The sequence below is a fragment of the Danio rerio genome, chromosome 7, assembly GCF_052040795.2.
Source record: "Danio rerio strain M-AB ecotype USA chromosome 7, GRCz13ab, whole genome shotgun sequence".
NCBI classification, from domain to species: domain Eukaryota; kingdom Metazoa; phylum Chordata; class Actinopteri; order Cypriniformes; family Danionidae; genus Danio; species Danio rerio.
In genome coordinates this window covers 48,586,860-48,610,989 of record NC_141027.1, presented here as the reverse complement: position 1 = coordinate 48,610,989, position 24,130 = coordinate 48,586,860, and the positions used below count along the sequence as shown (strand labels likewise).

Here is a 24,130-nt window from a genome sequence, read left to right as displayed (position 1 = left end):
TGTGTGTGAGTGGATGTGTGACAGCGAGGTGTGATGCTTATCGAGGGACACTGGGCAGCTGAGGCCCTGCTAATTGGGTTCGAAGGAATCAGCTAACTGTGTGAGTCATGGGGAATACAGTCCTCACCACTAGACACACACTTCCTCTTTTTTTTTACCCTTTCTCAGCAGAATGAGGTGCGAGTTTTCTAAGTCAATTATTGACACCCTTTTTAAATATTAGTAAAGATGCTTTTTTAAAATCCATTGAAGCTTAAGGGTTTGTAAGTGAGATGTAGGCATAACTGTCTCTGTTTTTGCCAGGATTCTTCCCTATTGTATCCTGCCATTCCCATTTACATATTTCCCTATATTTCTCCTGTATTTTTAATCTTTCTATTAAAAGTGAAAGTACCATCAACACAGAGCCAATCTCAAATGTGATATAATACACTCATAATATAATATAGTTTATCATGTCCTCTGTATGATTAAACTGTTCCCAGATGAGCTTTTGTACACGCCATTTAAAGAGGAGCGAAAGTTGACACTTTGGGATTTGGGTGTGCGTTTAAACAGACAAATACACTTAATACTATGAAAACATGTCTGTCTTAGAGTGTTTTATTTTAAACACAACCCATTTTCTCTTAAGTGAGCATAAACAAATACTAAAGTAATTGATTGCTTTTATTAGCTTATAGATCTGTGACACCTTTGTTATCAAACAAAACAAAACGAGAGATTTATTTGCTGCTCTTCACTAAATAACTATGGTAACTTTAATCAATATTTAAATTCAGCAAAAACAAAGTGAATGAAATTTTATAGCATGTATAAATTTAATTTCTGTACAGGACATTGATTTTAATAGGTTAAACCCTGGGGCTGCCCAAACTTTCTTATGAAAGGCCAAAAACCAAACTCAATTGAGGCTAGTGGGCCGAAGGTAAATATAGTTGTTATGTGTAATTTCCTAATCTATTTTATAATGCTTATAAATAACTAGAAAACATTGCTTTATATTAACTACTACAGTATCTTTTTTGACATTTTATAATGAATGTATTATAGTGAAATTAAAAAAAAAAAAATTCATTTCTAACAGAATGGAGTTACACTCGTATTTATATTTAAAAAAAAAAATCTGATTCACTCAATTGAAGCATTTAATTTAAATTTACTTTTTTTTGTATAATAAAACAAACAATCAAAAAAGGTTACGTCAAATTAGACACAGTGACAGGCATTCTCTCCAACTCTCTCCATCATTCTCATTCTGCTTTCAGATGGGATGGTGGGCCAAATCAAAGGTTACAATTGCATCTCTGGGATAAACCTGTTGTCCTGTATTTTTACACCCCAATGTTTACAGGTATGGACTTCAGTACGTATTGGAGACTCTCTGATTTTATAAGACACTTTTACATATAGGCCTAATCCCAATTCTTTTTTTGTACAACTACCACTTCCCCTAAGCCCTTAAAACAGAGAGTGAAGGGGCTTCAAAATTTACCCCTAAGAATTGGGACAGCACTACAGCACCTGCACACATCATCATATGTCATTGAGATCTCTTGCTTCAAATGAGATCAGACGATCGCGACTGCTGTAGTTATTGCAGTTTTGTTATTTTTAGTTTTTTTATCTTCAGGAAATCACTGAAAGCATATATTATGTTATCATAACGATCTAATGTGATAATAAGATTGTTACTGTACTCTGCATTTACACCCTGGCCATATTCATCAATGTAAACACACCAAAAACAACATTAACATTATAGCAGGCATGGTAAAAAGCCCATTGCCAGACACTAGACATTTCTGACAGGGTATTCAAGTGTCATCGAGTGTCAGAATGTTGTGGAACTACTATACAGGAGTTTACAAAATATAAAATTTTGCGGTTTTTATTTTAGCGTTTTTTTTTAAGCATGAGGGTAAAACACGAACGCGGTTATGAATATATTAATAATGTGTTTGTTTGTTATAAAAAATTTTAATAATGAAAAATAAATTAAATAAATAAATTAGTGTATCTTCTTACTTCCGGGTGCAACTGTGGCTGGTGTATTCTGGGAAATTTCTTACCCCTTGGTTTTGAGTGTGGTCCTGAAAAAACTTCGTTTGAAGGGGTGTATACCATTTGCCCTTAGCACTGCACCTTCAAGCTAAAGAGAATTGGTACACCACTACCCCTTTCACAGCAACGCACAAAACAAGGGGTAGGGGTAAGGGGAAGGGTTAAGGGTTAGAATTGGGATTGGGCCGTACTGTATAACATAACCTATTCTACAACATATTCTGTATTAAAGTTTCTTATTCATTGCACCTGATGCTGAATGGTCAAACTGACTGTGTACATTTCAGTGTCCGCTACTTTTTCCTGTGGCTTTGAATATGCATGTCTCTGTTGCCTAGCAACTTTTTGCTTACAAAAACATAACTTTACTAAACACACATCTTTCAAAACAACATTTCCGCTGCAGTGAAAAAAAACTTTGCTCTCCCACTTGCCGGACATTGAGAAGTAAACAGATTCTAATTGCTGTTACACAATTATATGCTACATTACCTAAAATATCACATTTTTGGTTGATGACTTGATAAAGTAGATGACAGATATTCAATGCTTAAGTCTAAACTCTCAATAGAAGTTTTAAATATATATATATATATATATATATATAGTGACAAAAGTTTCATAATACAGTTTCATATGAAAGGTCAGAACTACTGTCATTCTAGTGGTTATACAATTCTGGTAACTTAGTTACAGTGTTAAACAGTTTCATGGTCTTAGCCAGCTACTACACATATGCAAAAATCAATGGATGTGGTTGATGTGTATTTGAGTCGAATGAATTTACACTGTACACATAAAATGTTGAACACAAACTCATTGTTGTTCTCCTAAAGAGTAGGAGTGTGTAATTGGTTCCTGGCCAAATTTCGCCTGGTAAATAGATTATTATTATTTATTTATTTAAAATATATATTTTGTTGTTCTTGTTGTTAATGCAAACGTTAACACAAGGTTAAAATATACATATATATTTTTTTTTCTTTGCCCTTTGTCTTCTTTGCTCATATGCAAGAGTACCAATATTAGTGTACAGCATACTGAATGACAATACGGACTAAACACTGTTTTATCCTAAGCCCTGTTATGTCGTCTTCCCTATTCCTCATTCTCTTCATCTTTTCTTCCTTCTAAGTCTCTCACTTACTCTCCCTCTCTCTTCTTTTTATTGGTTTTGCCTTATTCAATTACACTCAGTATCACGCAACAGCTCTGGTTGGCTGAGTGTGGGCTGAAATCACATTTACTATTGCCTCTGCAGACATCCTATCACACACACATACACACGACATACACAGACGCACACACACACTCTTTCCTTTTCTATGTCTTCAGTACAGTTCCAGCCCCAGGGCATGGTTACTGTAAAATGTTGTTTGAGTGGGGTACATTGTGGTCTGCCATTGTCTGTCAGGGATCTGTGATGGAGTCCATTTTCAGTCTGTCAGGCTTTGCTGGGTCTGCTTACAGGCACTGCATTTGAAAAGTATTACCGACGACTGTGACTGGAGTTTATTCACTGATTAAACCCACGGGATGAGAGAGAGAGAGAGAGAAACAGACACTTCTGACAACCAGTTTGGTGGTAGATTATTTCTTATTTATTTATTTGGTTTGCAATGCAATACATACCTGAAATACACACTATATAACCAGTTGGGATCAGTTTGAGACTTTTTTGTTTCTCAAATTAAATTAAAGGTCAAGCTGCTGCATGATTAAAGTCAAATTAACGATATGCATTAAATGTGACAGTTCATTGCACTTTGGTGACCTCTAATAAACCAGGGACTAAGTCGAAGGATAGTGAGTGAGTGAATGCATTAAACATGAGAGAAAATAGGATACAAAATTGCTTCATATGTTTGCTATATATTAAGGTCAAAGTCTAGATGTTGATTTTAATTTTAAATTGGTGTCATTAAATAAAATTTACAAAGAAAGCATTTCAAATGCAAATGACGTATACAGTTGAAGTCAGAATTATTAGCCTCCCTGAATTATTCGCCCCTTTGTTTATTTTTTTCCTCAATTTCTGTTTAATATATAGAGAAGATTTTTCCAACACATTTCTAAACATTATATTTTTAATAACTCATTTATAATAACTGATTTATTTTATCTTTGCCATGATGACAGTAAATAGTATATTACTAGATTTGTTTCAAGACACTTCTACACAGCTTAAAGTGACATTTAAAGGCTTAACTAGGTTAATTAGGTTAACCTGTCTGGTTAGGGTAATTTGTCAAGTTATTGAATAATGATGGTTTGTTCTGTAGACGGAAAATATAGCTTAAAGGGGCTAATAATTTTGACCTAAAATGGGTTTCAAAAGCTTAAAAACTGCTTTTATTTTAGCTTAAAAAAACAAATAAAGAAGAAAGAAAACATATTATCAGACATACTGTAAACATTTCTTTGCTCTGTTAAACATAATTTGGCAAATATTTAAAAAAGAAGAAAAAACTTAAAGCAGGGCTAATAACTCTGACTTCAACTGTACATTTTAAGTTTCTAAAAAGTGCATAATTGCACAAAATATTGGCTGAAATATTATTCCATATTCATTCAGTGTAACAAATGATTAAGGAAATGCTATTAAATCATACAGTACTTTTTCTGACATTTTGACTTACACTTCTGTTGTTTTCAAATTATATAACAACTAATAAGTGATATTGTATATTATCTTGCAGGCTGAGCAACATTTGCATGTGAAGTTCTTTGCCAGGTGTTTCTACATACATTTTTATTTTAAAATGGGGCTGAAGTGATCCAACATTAATGGATACAAGTACTGTGTTTGTTACAGTTATATTTTAAATAAGGATAATTGCTAAAGTTTCTATTGTGGTGCATCTTATTGTTACAGAAATGTATGTGCTGTCCTTTTTGAAAAAAAAAAATCACAACGTTCTGTAAAAAACGTAATTTTAGATTTTTGTTATAGAATAGTTTCATTCTTCATTCTTTTTTTTTTTTTTTACTCAACTCTAGGAAACACCCACACACTCTTGCACACAGTCACAAACAGCAACAGAAGTAATAATAATAAAAGAAAAATCTTAAAATTTTTAAATATTTGACATGATAAAATGTAAAACTCTTATGTAAAACAAATATTTGAAAATTAAAAGAAAGAAAACAAACTAACAAACAAATAAATAAATAAATAAATAAATGTATTTTGTAACTCTATTTAAATACGTGATTATAAAATACTATTATATTATATTATATTATATTATATTATATTATATTATATTATATTATATTATATTATATTATATTATATTATATTATATTATATTATATTATTATTCATTAATTTTCTTGTTGGCTTAGTCCCGTTATTACTTCAGGGTCGCCACAGTGGAATGAACCGCCAACTTATCCTGCACATTTTTACACAGCGGATGCCCTTCCAGCTGCAACCCATCTCTGGGAAACATCCACACTCACTCATTCACCCACACACACACACACACTCATACACTATGGATAATTTAGCCTACCCAATTCACCTGTACTGCATGTCTTTGGACTGTGGTGGAAACCTAAGCATCCGGAGGAAACCCACACAAACGCAGGGAGAACATGCAAACTCCACACAGAAACGCCAATTGAGCCAAGGCTCGACCCAGCGACATTCTTGCTGTGAGGTGACAGCACTACCTACTGTGCCACTGCGTCATTATATTATATTATATTATATTATATTATATTATATTATATTATATTATATTATATTATATTATATTATATTATATTATATTATATTATATCTGTTCACTCATATTTAGCTTGATCCAAAACGTCTGTCTTTATACCTCTCACTCCTGTCATCTTTTTTTTTTTTTCATCTCGAGCTCTTTGCTGGTACTATTAAGTGCTTTTTATCATGATATAAATGTGATTTTATCTTAATCTAACATCTAAATTTATAGGTACAAATTCTAAATTATTTTACTCTCTGTCTAAAGGAGAGGTGTGTGTTCTCCTGGAGGGCCTCCTTACAGCACTGTTCAGCTCTAGCCCTAATTAAACATGCTTGAATCAGCTAAACAAGGTCTTCAGGAGCACTCAAAACCTCCAGGCTGGCGTGATACAGCTAAACTCTGCAGGGAAGTGGCTTTTTAGGAGCAGGAATGCATTTACATCATTATAGCTGTGAAAGTACAAATTCTGTTTTTTACGTAAATTATTTTCATAGCTTAATAAGTGGTCTGATAAAACATTCCAATCTTAATTTTAAATAATAGAATATGAAATGTTAAAAGTTTGCTAGACTTTCATCTATGTTCATGTTCTGGCTTTGGAGGTTTTGCTTAATTTATTTCTCTTTTAAAACTTGTGGAACTAATCTAAACGTCTTTTGTTTCAGTTATGTAGTCAATTATTTATCATATGAATAAAAAATTGTATTGGGAAGCATTCATAAGTATTAAATGTATAGCATAGCTCAAAAATGGAAAGGGCCCTGGATGCAGTTGTGCTGCAGATGCAACCTGAACTGCATGCAATGCTTTTAATGCCCACACATAATCCAACCCCTAACCCTCCTCACAGTGACATCACTAGCCCCATTGAAAGCATTAAGTCTGACATTGCATTTTCTACGTTGCATCAGAAACTATTGCAAATATTTGACATATATCACTGAGACTCAATGTTTTGATTAGATCCCAGAATCTTAAAAACCTTTAGTAAAGTCTCATTCCAAGTCAGGTCGTCTTTATCATACTATTTATAATCTAGAATTTGTTTTGGTGGTCCATTTGAGTATTGGTAGACAGTATCTGTTGATACTGCTTCTTCAATAAACAAATATCACATCTGACTATAAGATATTTAAGTCAACATGTTCACGTCAACTTACACTAACCCTACCTCCAACTCTAACCCCAACCTAACATTCTACTTATAATCTAATGACAATTAGTTGGCATGTGAATGCAATGTTACTGGAATTCAATAAATAGACCATCTAAATAAAGTGTGACCTGTAATTCTGATGATATGTAACTATATTAGTGTAAAATAGATAATACTGTCATTATTTAGCTCACGTCTGAAATCCAGTGCTGCTTTAGTTCAAATAATAATGTGAGGTTTACTAATTTGTGGCAAGTTCAATTGAGTCATTATTTAGCAAGATTCAGTTCAGTTCAATACCAATGTCAGTGTTGAAGGATTTGATTAATCTGTAAAGCAACGCATCTGTGACATCATTCAGTTTTATTCATCTTAAGTATCATTCTCATCTAATGGAGTGGTCATATTGAGATCATGCGAGGTCACAGGATGTCTTAATTAATTCTTACTGCAAAAAGGTAAAACAGACGGATTAGAGGTCTGTGCGAGACTGTTTGGCTTTCATTCTATTTCTTTCTGTCCCCCCAGGTTCAGTTCGGTTGCTTTGCTCTTTTTGCTAACCATAAAATATGATTTTCTTATGACCTGATCAATTCTCATAGATTTTCATAGAATTCCCCCCCTGAAAAGTGAGAGATAGAGAGAGATTGCATTTTTTTATTATTATTATTATTAATTTTATTTTATTTATTTTTTATTTTTGTTTAAATTAAATTAAATATTTTATTTTATTTCTTTTACTTTATTTAATTTTATTGTTTTATTAATTTCATTTAAAAATATTTAATTTTTTTTTTTATAAAAAATATTTTTATTTTATTTTATTTTTAAAATATTAAATTTATACTTTATTTTATTTTATTTTATTTTAAACAAAGGCTGTACTGATACTAATAAGTTATGTATAAATACCAGAATAATAAAAACAGTAATTTTGCAGTTTTTTAATTTTGTCATGCAATAAATAAGTAAATAAATAAATAAATAAATAAATAAATAAATAAATAAATAAATAAATAAATAAATTAATTAATTAATTAATTAATTAATTAATTAATTAATTAATTAATTAAAAATAAATAAACAAATAAATTAACAAATAAAACAAACAAACAAAATTGAGAAACAATGGAAACCATATAACAGAATGACTGACAGCGATTTCAGTACTGAACGTCTGTTTATCAGCTAAAATAAAGGCAAACCTCTACAAAGGATAATAAAGAGATCTAATTTAGGCTGCTCTAATTTACTTGATTAAGGAACTTGTAAATGCTTTGGTCTAATAGGAAACAGCCCGGACTGTAGAAAGCAAATAGTCCATTAACAAACACTTTTCCCCAAAATGACTTACAATCCACTTATTACCAGCGCAATCCCTGTGGAGAAACCTGCTGTTTACTCTTTCTCTGTGGCACGCTGTTGATGGTACATGGCTCACTACTTAAAAGGAGGAAACCAGTAGCTTTCAGATTGCCAGCCTTGAGCTTCAGCCACTACACCACTCAAGTGTAGCCAACATGCAGCTCTGCAAGAAATTGCAAAGTTTTGCTGAAAGATGTTATTGAAATCTACCATTCAAGGAGCTTTTGTAGTGCCGGATTGAACACTGACTAGATTTTCTGCTTCCAAATTGTAAGGTCACAGCGCAGAATGAAACGCACCTGGATCCCGAGCTCTTCCAGACCTCACACTCGCACACACAGACAAGCACATACGTTTGAGATGTTTAACGGCGAATGTCCTGCATTGATTGAGTCTCCTTCTGGTTGTGTTCATTCCCATCAGTAGTACGAGCAGCAGGGGAGAGACTCAAATCAATCCCCGTCAGGAGGCTATACAGCAGCCAAAGGTGTAGGTGGGTCGGGCCAGGGGTCCATGGATGTCCAAGTGTGGATGATTTTACTGAGTGTGTGATTGCTTCTCGTCAGGTGGGCCAGCCCCCCCCGTCACACTCCGAATTGAGAAAAACATGATGCCGACACCAATCACAAAGGTGTAGGCGAGGTAGACAGACAATAAAGTGACAGTATTTTTCCGTTATCTTTGGTGGGATGATGGAAATGCCCCTAATGCATGGCTGCAAGGATGTGTGCATAACTTTTTGTGCCCTGCTGGAAATACACATTGCTACAGTGTGTTATTATGTTGACACACTCATACTTTAACCGGTTTCACTTCAGAACTGACTTTTACCTCACAAAACTCTCACAATCGTGCACATAAACCCATTTTAGAGGCTAGATGTGCAGCTTTTGTGTTGTAATAGATAGTTGGCAAATTTGTTTTTGGTGTGTTTTTTTCAGTTTCTATTGATCTGGGGTGCGTTTCTGAAAACAATCGTAAGCCAACTAAGATTGCATGTTTCGTCGTTACAACAAACATTTGCAAACTGTGTTGCAAACTTGTACCTTTCCAACTACAACTCTTGAGACCTATTCCTTTTGAACATTTCAACATTTAAACTTGAAATGGTAAAAAAAAAAAAAAAAAAAAAAACATTAAACTCATCTCTTTTAATTTGCTTTCAAAGTATTTTTACTATTCAGTTTTTGCAATCTTCATATTGACAAATGTGTTCCCTTCGTAGTACACATTGAAAACATTTATACAATTTTGAACATTTTGGACCACTTTTATCAATTATTATATTCCGTTACAAATATGTAATTGAAGTTAGAATTATTAGCCCCCCTTTTATTTATTTATTTATTTATTTATTTATTTATTTATTTATTTATTTATTTATTTATTTATTTATTTTTATTATTTTTTTTTCCCCCCAAAGGATGTTTAACAGAGCAAGGAAATTTTCACAGTATGTCTGATAATATTTTTTTCTTATGGAGAAAGTCTTATTTGTTTTATTTCAGCTAGAATAAAAGCAGTTTTAATAATAAAAAAGCTATTTAAGGACAAAATTAATAGCCCCTTTAAGCTATATATTTTTCCAGAGTCTACAGAACAAACCATCATTATACTATAACCTGCCTAATAACCTTCCTAGTAAACCTAATTGACCCAGTTTAACCTGTAATTGTCACTTTATGATGAATATTAGTGTCTAGTAATATATTATTTCCTGTCATCATGGCAAAGATAAAATAAATCCATTTCCAATCCAATACAACACCAAGAAAATATAATTGCATATACTCTTTCTAGAACTTCATTATCAATTTTTAAATCTATATTATGACTACTTTTTTAATTTCCAAAATAACATAACCTCTGTTTTACTTATATTTAATGACGATTTGTTTACGTCAAAAGAATAGAATATGGCATATTCTTAATTATATTTGTAAAGGAAACACAGGCCCTTATATGTGCCGTTTACATATATATTTCAATTAATATAGAAAACAAGTGCATGTTTTTACCAAAACTAATATAGATTTTTTTTTTTAAATGCGATTGCGTGTATAACAATATAATTTGCACAAAAAGTATGGGGTTTTTCTCTATAGAAGTTTTTACTTCGCCCAGTTTAGAGTGTCATTATGGACATTAACTTTATAACTAAAGTGGTTCAAACGATAGATCTTCGACAAAGAAACTACATTTTGGGAAACACTCGTCACTACTTTGTTCTTTTCCCAAGCAATGCATCGTACTATGATAGTTCAGCCCCGAGTGTTGTTTGGGAAACGCATCCCAGAGCAGTTATCATAAAATGACTATCCTGAACTGAGGATGTGCTTTGTAATTTGGCATATGTTAGTGAACTGGTGCAGTTTTCAACAGTCTAAGAGCTAGAACAGATGCCTGCTTTAATCTGTTGGTAAATTGGATACTGAAATGGAGCAACAGTTTGTGCAAAGAAAGGATGTAATTGCTGGAGAAACTCATTCTTATTTCTTAAAGGGGTAGTAGTATGTTTTTTTTTTTTTTTTACACTTTCCTTCAGGTGCTCTGGTTTCCCTTACAGTCCAAAGACATGCGGTACAGGTGAATTGGGTAGGCTAAATTGTCCGTAGTGTATGAGTGTGAATGAGCATCCACTGCATAAAACATGTGCTGCATAAGTTGGTGGTTCATTCCACTGTGGCGACCCCTGATTGATAAAGGGACTAAGCCGAAAAGAAAATTAATGAATTAATATTACTATTATTATTAATTGTATTGTGTATTGTTGCTTTTTAAGACACAAAATCCAATCTAAAGGAAATTACTATCTAAGAACTGTTTCTTAACTCCCTCAAACACATTGATTGTAGTGCTGGGATGTCACGGTAGCCAAAACTGAAAAAGAAAACCCTCCACAAGAGGAGGCCTGGTTGAGTTGTGTTAGTAGTGTGTTGTAACCATGTTGACAAGACAATAAATCCATAGAGATGTTTTGTTTACTGCTTTTGGAGTAACTGAGGCACAAGCTGTAAAGGAACAGAACAATTATTTTGTTGGGACACACACACAAATTGTATGTTTTTGATTCTGCCCTTAAAGGGAAATTTTCTGGATGGTTTAATAAATGATCAGTGAGGTATTTTGATTTAGAGACACCTGGATTTTTTATAGTTTTTTTTTTTTTCATGCACTAGGACTTCTTTAAATGGCCTTGATTTTTTGTCCCTCTGTAATTTAAAGTGTTAAAAATGAAATTTGGCCTTTTTCTTGACTTTTAGAGTCAGCTCTGTGGTAATTATAAATGTTTTATTTTAGGGAAGTGACAGACTGAAAAGTGACAGCTTGATAATTAGAAACGGATGGACGAATGGAATTCATTTTAGTCATTTTAAACAGTGATCTGGAGAAGCTCTGTTAGGTGTCAATGTCACATCAGTTTGAGAATTGATCATTTGAATATCATGTTCAAGTTCAGTCAAATGCTCAGCTAATTTTTTATTTAAGCAAGTTTTAAAAAGGACCAGCAACCTTAAAAAACTTTCTCCAAATGCCAACCTTCCCATTTACATCTGATCTTTGCTCCATGATCAGTGACAAATGTCCATTAGCAAAGTTTGCACATTTTGGCTTTATTAATTTGTGATTTATTCAGGATTGTTTTTTATGAATGGCTTTGGGTTTAAAGGTCAGAGTATTTATTATTCTGTGAATGTGGTTAAATTTAAGTCCCTGTCACCATGTTTGTTGTAGAGATCCTGTGAGGATTAGTTGTTAACTTGCCATCAGATGAGCATATGGCAATGGTTTTGTAGGTGTGTGGTGTGTGCGTCTGCTGAAGAGACACACAAACTGTGAAAGTGGGTGGAACAGGTTTAGAATGATGAGCACAAGCAAATGTTTGCTTAGTTTTGTAGGGCTTAGTCAAATTGTCCATGCAAGATTATTTGTCTTAAATGCCTTGCAAGGATTTTGTTGAAGGACCTCTGAATCACATGATTCTCATTTTTCATTCATAAGCAGACACACTTCAGACAGAGATGGTTATAGGTAAAGTTAAGTAACATCACAGGTTTTTTTTTTTTTTTTTTTTGAGGGTATATATTTGTTTATAAAACAGTTGTGTCTGGTTCTTGAATCTGATTGGCTGATAGCCGTGCAATATCCAGTGCAATATCAGACTCGCATAGCCTCCTTATCCTTCTGTATTACTCTGCCCACATAGTGACAGAAGATCAATAAAATCACAACAGTTTGACAAATATTGCAGCAGTTGGACAACATAATGTACTTTTAAAGCTTTTTTAGGTGAGAATGTTGTTGTTAAGATTGCAGCTATGCGGTTTATTTATAAGGATAGTGCCTATTTTAAATATGTATAATTTCTTATTCAACACATCGGCTGTCAGCCTGTCATACTGAGCTGAGCAAAGACAGTTGACGTTCCGCCACAGGATGGCAACAAAGATGCATAGTAAGTCCTTAGGAGAGAAAAAAAAAAAACATTTTCTCAGCTTAAGTTTCAAACTACAGGGGCCAATCACACCAAAACGCAATTTAATTTTCCAAAAACACGAGGCGCACCACACTGCCTATTTTGTTGACAAGAAAAAAAGAAGTGTGGTGTGCTTTTTATGTCATTAGGCATAGCTCGGTATTGTGTGAGAGTCTTGTTGTTGATATTGTCGTATTTTTTATATTTAATAATGTTGTGATCAATAAGATTTGTCTTGATTTGTCAGTAGTTGTATTGACAACAAAACCACTGCAGGCACCTCTAGGGAAAACCCTGCCCTTGCTTTCATTTCATGAGTGATGGCATTTCATGCTGTTCAGCCTAATAATCTAAAAATGTCAGCAAAATCAGCTGTTTTTTCATCACTTTAGATATTATGCTTGAGAATAATTCAAAAACTAGCTCTGAAGTGATGTTTGTAAAGTAGAAACGGTTTCTGCTGTTCTGACATCAGCAGCAGATGTAAATGAATGGCAGAAGAAAGTAGTTCCTTATACAAAAGGATTTTGAGGCACTCCGTGTTTTATTTTTTATTTTTTATATATATATATATATATACACACGATTATACCATCGAACTATTAAATTAACACACTATCACACTTGTAGCAGTGCGATATGGCTGTATATTGTCACTCGTGGGACAGTAAGGCACTCGGACTCTGGCCTCGAGCCAACGCACACCTCCCACTATATATATATATATATATATATATATATATATATATATATATATATATATATATATATATTTTTTTTTTTTTATTTTAATTGCAAATTTTCTCATATTCTTATGCATGCTTTTATCAATTTTCATTTTATTATTAATGTATCATGCCATCTGCTTAGATCTTGATTTGTCATAACCTCAAAGGTTTTTGCATGTTACATGCCAAGCCTGTTTTTCATGTTGATTTCATCAATATGCCTTTTAATTATTGGGTAAATATACTGTATACATAATGCTAGATAACAGAGAGCCACTTTAACAACAACTACACTTTTAAAGACACACACAAATGCCAAACCTTGCTGGCAAGGCATATGTTTATGTGCATAAATTAACAATATTTAGCTACACCTAATCGACAGCATCAGGGAATGAGGAAACAGAGCTTCCTGTGTCTTACAAATGCAGTTTCAAACAGTAACACAGCGGCTGTTTAGTGTGGTACACTCATACCACACACAAACTGCGAGGGATGACACCCAGATTAAGTCCACGGATGTGTGAAATGCGTGAAAGTGTGAGCATCGCTCAAGTACAAGCGAGCTAAAGAGAGCAGTCACGCTCCGATGAAAACAGGTAGCTGGCCACTCGCTGCCAGACCAGAGCTCCAGCAAAGTAAGTGCTGTGATTGCCTCATTACATGCAATTACACACATGGAAGGTTTTCAGTGTCTTTCGGACCTTCTCATGGCAACCGGCAAATGCATTTAATCAAACTAACACATACCTGCACTGCTTGTATGTGTGTGTTTTAGGCAACGGATAGTGGAGTTAAGAATTACCTGCAAAATTACACAGGCTGATTGAGATGGAGAAAAATTCACGGAGAGGCGGAGTGAGCCAGACAGACAGAGACAGGGAGAGAGCGAACTCTACACGAAATGAGAAATGAATAAAACATAACACTGTCCTTGAGGATGGGCCCCATTGCAGTGCTTTCAGTGGCATGTCAAGAAACACAATTACATGCTTGATGAGAGAACCAATGCAATTTAGCGCTTACACTCAGATTACAGCAGAGAACATGAGGTACAGTGGCGGGCTTGCTAGGGTTCATTTGTATTCCCGCTGTTCTTAATGAAAATGGTGTCTTATGCTGCTGGGTCCGAGTCTGATTCTCAGCCTTACTGCAGTCCCAGGGACCCATTTGCCAGATATTTCACTGCAGTGGGAATTTTCATGGTTTTTGTACATTCTAATCCAGATTTTGAATCACTAAGATTGGTTATGTTTAGCCTGAAGGCTGCACGGTGACTAAGTGGTTAGCGCTGTCTCCTTACAGCGAGAAGTTTATTGGTTTGAGCCTTGGCTGGATCAGTTGACATTTCTGTGTGGAGTTTGCATGTTCTCTCATGTTTGTGTGGGTTTCCTCAGGGTGCTCTGGTTTCCCTCACAGTCCAAAGGCATGCGCTATAGGTGAATTGAATTAAGCAAGTTGGCTGTAGTGTATGAGTGTGTATGTGGGGGGGTGTATCTCAGTACTGGGTTGTAGCTGGAAAGGTGTCCACTGCTTAAAACATATGCTGAAATAGTTGGTGGTTCATTCCGCTGTGGCAACCCCTGATAAATAAAGGACTAAGCCGAAAGAAAATGAATGAATTAATGTTTAGTATGGAAGGCAGGGCAAACAGCAAATTAAGGACTGACTGACTTTAAGTGATTAGGAGAATTTACCTACCACTTATTGTGCACAATTTCAGGCCTGAATGTGACTTTTTTTATTCCTTCTTTCTTTTTTTAAGTTAATTTATGTCATGCTGTGTTTTGTCTGCCATTATGAAGTACACAATATGTTGCAATTAATCAAAATAACTAAATGTCTAAAATATAGACAATATTATCACATTCTGTACAGATTTCTATATACTGTAAAGTAAATCTGTACATTGACAGTTTTCTGTATTTTGTGACTCATGATTTTTTAGGCTTTTGAATTTCATTATGGAACCTTGGTAATTTTTTAATCAACTTTTAACCTTGAAAAGATTGAAAAAGTGACTTTTCTGAACATTTTTAATAGTTTGAAGTTATATTGCCTGGGTTGGTGTATATTAAGCTGCAAAAACCTGGTCATTTTACTTCTCTAGTTGTCTATATATTACTTCTTAAACAATATGTTGTCTCAAACTACTTAAATGTCAATAAAAGTCACTTTGTTAAACTGCAGAGTTGAATTTTTAACATCAAAAGTCAACAGAGCAGAGATCAAGGTCCTAAAATGCAATTCACAACTGTAAATAAACAGAAAACACAAAACATACATTAATTACTAGATATTTTCTACAGTGTATGTACACTGACAAACATTATCATTCTGATTTTGGCACTTTATTGAGAGAATTTCTCACCACAAATTTCAGCTATAACTACATTACACAGATAAAGAATATACTGTTCAGTAAATAAGCTTACTGTAGTTTATATGCTATAGGCACACAATTATCGGGTACTGTGTACTGTTACTGTGTTTTTATCAAAGTCTGTCAATGAATCCAGCGAAATAATTGACATTGTTAAAGGTAGCCCTTTTATTAGTTTTATATTGATATACTATAATGGTGTTACAGTGGTGCACTGGGTAGCGTGATCACCTCACAGCAAGAAGGTTGCTGGTTCGAGCCTCGGCTTGGTCAGTTGGGATTTCTGTGTGGAGTTTGCATGTTCTCCATGTTCATGTTTGTTTCTTCCAGGTGATCCAAAGACATGTGGTATAGGCGAACTGAGTAAGCTAAATTGTCTGTAGCGTAAAAGTGTGTGTCTGTGAATGAGTGTGAATGTTTCTGAGTGTGATGGGTTGCAGCTGGAAGGGCATGCGCCGTGTAAAACATAGGCTAGATAAGTTGGCGGTTCATTCCTCTGAGGTGACCTCAGATTATTAAAGGGACTAAGCCAAAAAGAAAATGAATCAATGAATGAATGAATGAACAAAGACATCCTGAAGCACTGATTGGTGTAAGGACTTTGTGTAGAAGTCCCAGAAGATGCTGTTTGGTTGGGTTATTCATATAAATGTATTCATCACTTCTCCCCCAAAGTTATGAACTGTTTATAATGAAACTAAGCCTTCTCAACCATCTAGGTGATCTATGAAATCCTAGACTGCCTTTTATTTGAAGGACTTGGGAATTTTTTGCAAACAGAAGGTAAAATCTATGATGTTTATACACATTCCTGAGAGCCTCTCATCCATTTGATGAAATGGGAAACAGAATCTTAGACAGAGCTTAAGATAATGCCTTACTCAACTGGATCTGTATAGTTTAAACTTTAGAGACTCAAACTTTATAAGCATATTGCAATATGAAAACAATTTCACCAGATGGCTTGAATAGCTCTATTTGTGAAAAATCATTCAGATTGGTTGGGTTGATTTTGTAAGGGTGTGAATCATGTTTAAAAAACTAAATTGCAAAAATAATCACAATAGAGCAAAGAAAAAAGTCAAATAAAAGTTCTTTATGTTTTTTTTTCTGAAAGTCAAACAGTATTCAGATACAGAGATTTAACAATGAAATGTAAAATAACACTGTATAGTCTTCATTTTATTAATAAATCATTAAAAAAAAATTATTAAAGTTACAAATGTTTTACAATATTGTACACAGCAAATTCATCAGAGTTAAATTCTCGGTGTTGAAGCATTTCAGAGTAAAGTGTTGACGTTAAAGAGTTAGATTTTGATAAATGAATATAATAAGAGTTAAAATTGATTTTATTCAGTGCGAAATCAAGGAGTTAACTTTTCAACACTTGGTGGTGTTATTTCCAACATCCGGGAATTCATGCAGCCCCAGTCACTGAAGAATTTTCCAGACGACATTTTCCATCTGAGGTTTAGAACAGCAACTGGTGAGTCAAACTACCTAAATGTTGGTATTTTACTGACTTTCTTTAAGGAAATACAGTTGTAAACATATTGTTAAGTTAACTTTAGAATGGAGTGACAATTTTAAACTTCTGCGGTTCATTCATGGTCGTTTGTGTATCTAGCTTAACTGCATTACTATTGACTTCTTTTCAAGAATGTTTTTATATATGCTCACGCATACATAGTGCATAAAAACATCAAATGTACATGTTCAACACATTTCTGTCACGCTTAATGCCATTTTGTGCGTTGTTACCCATCTGTAAAATAAAATCGACACTTCTCCTTTAATTCGAAGCAAACTAGCGAGGGAATCCCCGGAGCGCCTAGCCTACTCTGCCCGGATGCTAACGCCAACACAGGACGGTTTCCATAAGCTCTGGAGAGTTTCTAAAACATATCTGGTGAGTAAATGAACATGCTTACTTGTAAAAGGCTTCCTGACTAAAACATATGATTGTTTGTTATTCGTGTACGTTAATTTGGTTATTTTAAACACCGCGGGCCTTTTAAACTGGTTCATTCGTGGCCGTCCATATACGTTACCGTTAGTTCATAGACTCGTGTGATAACGTAACAGTTACGCTTGAATTATATTAAGTGTTGACAACCATTAAAGTCGGAATGTTAACATTAATGTCTTTAAATGACCGCGTTTGCACTTTCTCAGACATTTAACGTTACAGAAGTCTCCCGGAAGTTGCGGGACTAACGTTAACGTTTTCCCGCAAATGCACAGAGACTCTCAGATGCCCAAGTAGATGCCCGCAAATGAATGATAATCTCATGGAAATCGCGCGTCTCCCGCCCGGTCATTAAACACTTTGCACACCCCTCTCCACCGCATCCCTCCCAGCTCTTCAGGTACGTCGCGTGCAAGTCACCCCCACCGCTCTTTAGGTACGTCGCGCGCAACTCATCTCATTGTTCTTCAGGTACTCATCTCTCCCGCTACCTCCCGCAAATCAACTCTGTATCCCCCGACAATGACTTTTCCCAACTCGGGATGTCTGACGTTAGTAAGTTAGGCTATCTCTGTAGTCAGGAACATCTTAGTCAAGCTTTTTCTCCCACATGATATTGTGCTTAAAACTATAGGCTAAACTTAGCATGTACACAACATTTCCGTTTTATTAAAGACAATTTAGTGCGTTGTAAACAGCCACCTGTCTGTAAAATTAATCAACTGATTCATATTTGAGCAGCCTAATGATGATACAGGTTTCATTTGTAGATTTATTATCAATAATCAACATCTGAATCAAAAGATATCTGAAAAAGTGTGAGGCATACTTTGTGATGTTTATCTCTCTTTTTTATCTGAAGGTTATGCATATGTGTTAGATACTAATTTTTTGTTGTTTTTTTTAACTGCCACAGTTCTCTATACAATAACACAAGACCCTGTGACGGTGGCTGATTAGAGACGGATGGTGTATTTCCAGAGTTGGTGAAATGACCAAGCACACCTTCTTGGTCATATGTGGTGATAATAATGAAGGTATGTTTGATAAAGTTCTGTATTTGTTTCACAATAAGCTGAGAGGGTATTAGAGCATTAGAGAATAAGAAATGACATGAAGGTGATAAGTTTTGTATTGTGGGTGAACTGTTACTTAAATAATGTTTTACTCTGCTTTGCACTTTTCCTCTTCTGCTTATCCTAATATTTTAGATTATATTTGGACCTGAAACATCTGCTAGACTCCAGGAAAGGTGGCATCAATACTGGACCTGAAAGGGCCTAACAAGTTGAATCTGGTAAAGAAACACGCACGCACACACACGCACACACACACACACGCACACACACATGCACGCACACGCTTACAGAAAACTGTAAGTTTATGAATATTTTTTACACTGTGGCCAATATTTTGGGGAAATCAGCATCACTAAATGATATAAAAGATTTTAAGCTCCTCTAAATTTTGCTCCAAGTGTTGTGTTAAATTCAGGATTCTGGACAGACAGCTGCCTGTTTTTCCAGTTCTAGTCATAGTGGTTAACCTAATTGTTTTTGGAGATCCAACAGTGATGTATGTGTTTTTTCTACTTTTCCATATCCTGTCACCTCAACCAGCTGGGAGAGTCAAGTTGTGGATCATCATGAAGATTTTCAAAAGGTGAGTTTAGATTTCTTGAATGCTTCATTTACTTTAAATGTTCTTTTAAATATATCATATAGAATTTGATTGCAATTTGTTTTTTAAACATTTTTCTTAGTCATGCTGGAGTCTTGAAGAGTTCTTAGATGAGCATCACCCTATATCCGTGCATCAGGAACCACCAGACGAGCGATCAGCAGCTACTACATCGTCATGGATAAAAAGGTCATCCTGTGGCTGGGAAGCACTTCATTCACAGGACATGCTTGATGAGATTTCCTAGCTCCAGTTTGTTTTCACACAAGTTTACAGCATTTGTACCTTCATTTAAACTGCTGTGTTTGATATGGAGGAACAAGGAAACACCAGAAGTGAAAAATTTGCACGCCAAGTTGTTTAAAATGTAATTTCAGAAGAAAACTATGCGTTCAGAAGAAAACTATGAGTGACGCTATATTGAACTTTCAAATTGCTCTGATGAAACATCAAGTTTGGACCAAAGGACTGAAACAGCCTTTTTGAGCACTGGTCATACATATTTTGTTAATACTGTCTGTACTAATAAAACATTTAAAGCATATTTGACATATTGTTGCATTTTAAAAACTGAATGAATTGTTGAAGTGGTGAATGTTTTCAAATAAAATGTTTTTTTCTTTTGTAATTTACAGTCTATTTGACCTTTTTACCATATTTACACTCAAGAGAGTTGAATAAAATAACAATATATTACACCAGGGGGTGTTAAATAGTTACATATTTTAACTCTGCCCAGAGTTAAAATTAACCCTTACTTCGGTGTCAATGTGCCAACCCTTTTGAAAGTGTTGATTTAACTCTGTTTTGAGTGGACCCCATGAGACACTTTCAAAGGGTTGAAATTAACACCCATAGAGTTGTTTTGGGTCCCCATCTTTTGCTGTGTACCTGAATACCTTTGACTAACTCCCTTTAAAACACATGCAAATGATAGTTTCACTCTGCTATAGTTATACATTGTAATGACTCCAGAAATCTCATGTAAACTCAATTGTTGAACAATTATAATGCTGACTCAACATTGCACATCCTGCGATCTGACTATTGTGGACACACACATTGCAATATTGATGCTGAAATGATATATATCTCTGTGATCAGATGCTTTCTTAACTGATGTTCTCTCACTTCTGTCAAATTGTTTTGGTTTTAACTTTTGTTATTGAGGGGTTAGGTATGCAACACACTTTTACATAATATATTGTTACATAGTAGTTTTTTTTTGCTTTCACCTATATTGTAAAAAATCATAATATGAGCAATATGTTGCTGCAGCTCACTTAATGGCCACCGGTGTCGCTAATAACCTTCATATTCAAATTGTACATTTAGCTCCTTGGAAGTAATCATCCCTAATGTGAACAGATCCTTAGAATGCAGTCCTAGTTCATATGACACATTCTTGGGTTTTCTTCTAGTTTTCCTCTCATTTCTTGTTTAGTCTCATTTTACATTGAGTTTTCAGCCAAGCCATTTGCTTTTCCTCAGGGTGTGCGCATCTCTCCATTTCTCATTCTCTCTCCTGCATTGCCTTATTAAATACAGCAGGCATGGGAAGCGTGGCCAGCAGTAGTGCATGTGGCCAGCATCCCCTGGAGCGCAGTAATCTCTGCGCTTTCATCCAACTCTGCAGGTGTGAGCCATCCAGCCGTATTTCCCCAGGTGCCCACCAGCCTCCTGAGCAGTAGAGTAACTCTTGGAAAAAACAATGAAGGTGTATGATCAAGTTTCTGTGATTACATGAAGACGTTTTCAATTCTAGTTTCATTATGATGGTCCTAAAAAGTTGTTGTTTTTACACAATTATATAGGCATTAACATTTTTCAGTATTATTTCATTCAATTATGTACACACTTAAAAAAGATAACTAAAATAATAATGTTTGAATGTTCATTTATTGAATTAAAATTTAATTAGAACTTCCTTCATTTTTTAATCATGCTTATTTTTTTAATCAAACTTATTAATATTTACAAGCTTACAAGCTTATGTGTCGTGTGTTTTTAGTAAAAAAATATAAAAAATAAACAAATTAAAATATACAAAAGGTACACAACCAAAACTTTTATACACAGCAAATCAAACTGAAATGTTCTGGAAATGTTCATCATTATACAGAATGCAAATGCAATGAAGTTTGTTTTTAGCTATCATTTTTATATCGCTTCACTTACCATTTGAGGAATATCAGCACAATTGGGAGGCTTAGAGGGATTTAGACTAGACTAGGCCTGGAGGGGATGTAGACCTTGAGGAGCAGGTGGATGTAAAAGGGTACAGTGCTGGTAGATTTCCTATTAGCAAGCATCAGTGATACAGGGCTGTTTTTAACAATCTAGGCTCAAGGTCTAAAGTGCATGGCGCAAAAGCATTAAAGGCATGTCCAAATCCACTTTTGCTATTTTAAGGATGAAAAAAGATGCTTTGCGCCACGACACATGGTCTAACCGTGTTGTGCTTATTCTTTTAATGAGTTATGGGTGTGTTTTGAGCAGAACTTGTATTAAATCAATCAGAGTTTCTTCTCATATTTCTTTAAGAGTCAGTTGCGTGGTGCCATGATGCATTTGTTATTTAAAATGGCAGACTTTGTAAGTGGAAAAACTAAGCACTTTACTAGCAAGAATAGTTAAACAGACCATCTGCAGCGTGAGAATAAAGAACGAACCTCCTCTATTCTGCCTCTTTACTTTATCTTTACTTTACTTTTACTCTTTACTCCTTTACTTTCATTGATAAGGAAATGGTGTTGTACGCACTCCACTGAAGGCATCTACCAGCCTACATATTTAATTCAGTTTGTTAAGTGTAAATATTTGTTTTAAAACTATTTCTAAATTCAGTTCTAGTTTCCAGAAAAAAAAAATGAACAATACAACAAATTATAATTAGTAATTGGAGTTATATTCAAACAAACATCCTATTCTTATGCCCCATATGGTAATACAGACGTCTCCAAAACCCGACAGGTGGAAAAACTTGTTTTTATTAAAACAAATATAAATATGTATATATTAAATAATATTGCTAATATTAATTGTATACTAATGCAAATTGTCATGAATGAACTGAAAAAATACCCCCGAGGTGTAGACATTGAGGTAGTGGCTTTTATATTTATGTAGAAAATAATAGTTTCTATAACATTTTAATTCTTAAATTGTTTTCATATGCAAAAATATTTGTATATTGCTGTACATCCTGTGTGTATTAAGCAATATGTAAGCGTTTAGACCTGCATAGGCGCACAACTAACACGATCTCTGCTGAACTATAGTCGAGCTTTTAGCCGGTCAATGGTGTGGTTTCTTTCAGTTTAAAATAGCAACGCACCAACAATGCACCTTAACACACCTCCTTTTGACGCCAGAACAAAGTCCATAAAGTGGTGCAAATGGTTTTGCTATTTTTAAAAACTTGGTGCAAAATGTAAAAATTAGGGTTGCGTTGGTCTAAAAATAGCAACAAAACGCATCAAACACTTCTTGCATCTTATTGTACTGGGTGTATGATAGGGCCATTGAACTTGAGACGAGCCTAAACCGGTAACCAATTTGGAGAGATAAAGAGAGGTGTTCTCTTAGGCCCCGTTTACACTAGTGCGTTTTAGTTTTAAAACGGCGTTGTAGAATGAAAACGATCCGCGTCCACACTCGCGTTTTACCCAGCGTTTCTGAACTGCTCTCCGTCCACACCAAAACGCTGAAAACGCACATCACGTGACCACACACACACTTTCGGGCAAGCGCTCCAGCATTCTACCCAGATGAGAGCTCTGCTTGTCGGACTGCTCATCACGCATCTCCCGCTGGATCTAATCTCACTATATTTGCTAAACGTGATATTTCATTCATGTTGTTGTCTTTATCTAACGACATATTCCCTGACTTTGGTCATTGGAATCTATTAAGTTACTTGTTCACGGGTAACATGTTTTGGTTAAGTGCAAAGATAAGTTAATGATTAATCCAAGTACATTGACTGATCGCTTGCCTTTATTTCCTACAATGTATAAACTTATTATATGTTATACTTTTATAATTGTCAATTATTAAAACTTATATTCAGTAAAAGAGAGGGTATGTTTCGTATTTTCACTGAAATTGAAAGGAGGCAGTTGTTATCGGCTCCGTTTTGTTATAAATATCCACACAGTGAAGATGACGCTTATATATGCAGCACGGCGCCTCAACATTTCTGCTGTCTGTTAAGTTGCTAATATTAAAAAGAAAATAGGCAGTTCCTTAAATCATGTTTACATTTTATTGTTGAGAAAGTGAAACAACGTAGCCAAGGTGATGTGAATGAAGTTATAAAGTACACTGTTCCCTTTGAAGATTTACCCGTGTCCTCGGTATGTTTTCCATATCAAACTGAGAAGGGGGAGACTGCAGCCTTGATCAACCTTGCGAAGTCTTAACTTACAAGAAGAGGATGCGAGACTGAACTGTGTGTGTTAGGCTACTTAATATTCAGGAAAAGCCCCAATCAGATAGGCGAACGTTTGCAGCCCCGCCTCCCTTTTCAGATGTATCCGTCTTTCCCCATCCACACTGAGACGGAGCAGCAGCGTTTCAGA

The 24,130-nt window shown here is 34.7% G+C and overlaps 1 protein-coding gene and 1 long non-coding RNA gene across 2 annotated transcripts in view; both read left to right on the top strand.

The window, feature by feature from the left end:
• The window catches only part of si:ch211-186j3.6, a 453,204-nt gene that overhangs the window by 69,516 nt on the left and 359,558 nt on the right, over positions 1–24,130 (top strand). The gene's annotated exons all lie outside the window — the stretch shown is intronic.
• LOC147843175 (uncharacterized) lies at positions 17,701–20,248 on the top strand. The gene is made up of 4 exons (XR_015496149.1): positions 17,701–18,904; positions 19,079–19,164; positions 19,487–19,529; positions 19,630–20,248. It is a non-coding gene; the product is annotated as an uncharacterized LOC147843175 (long non-coding RNA).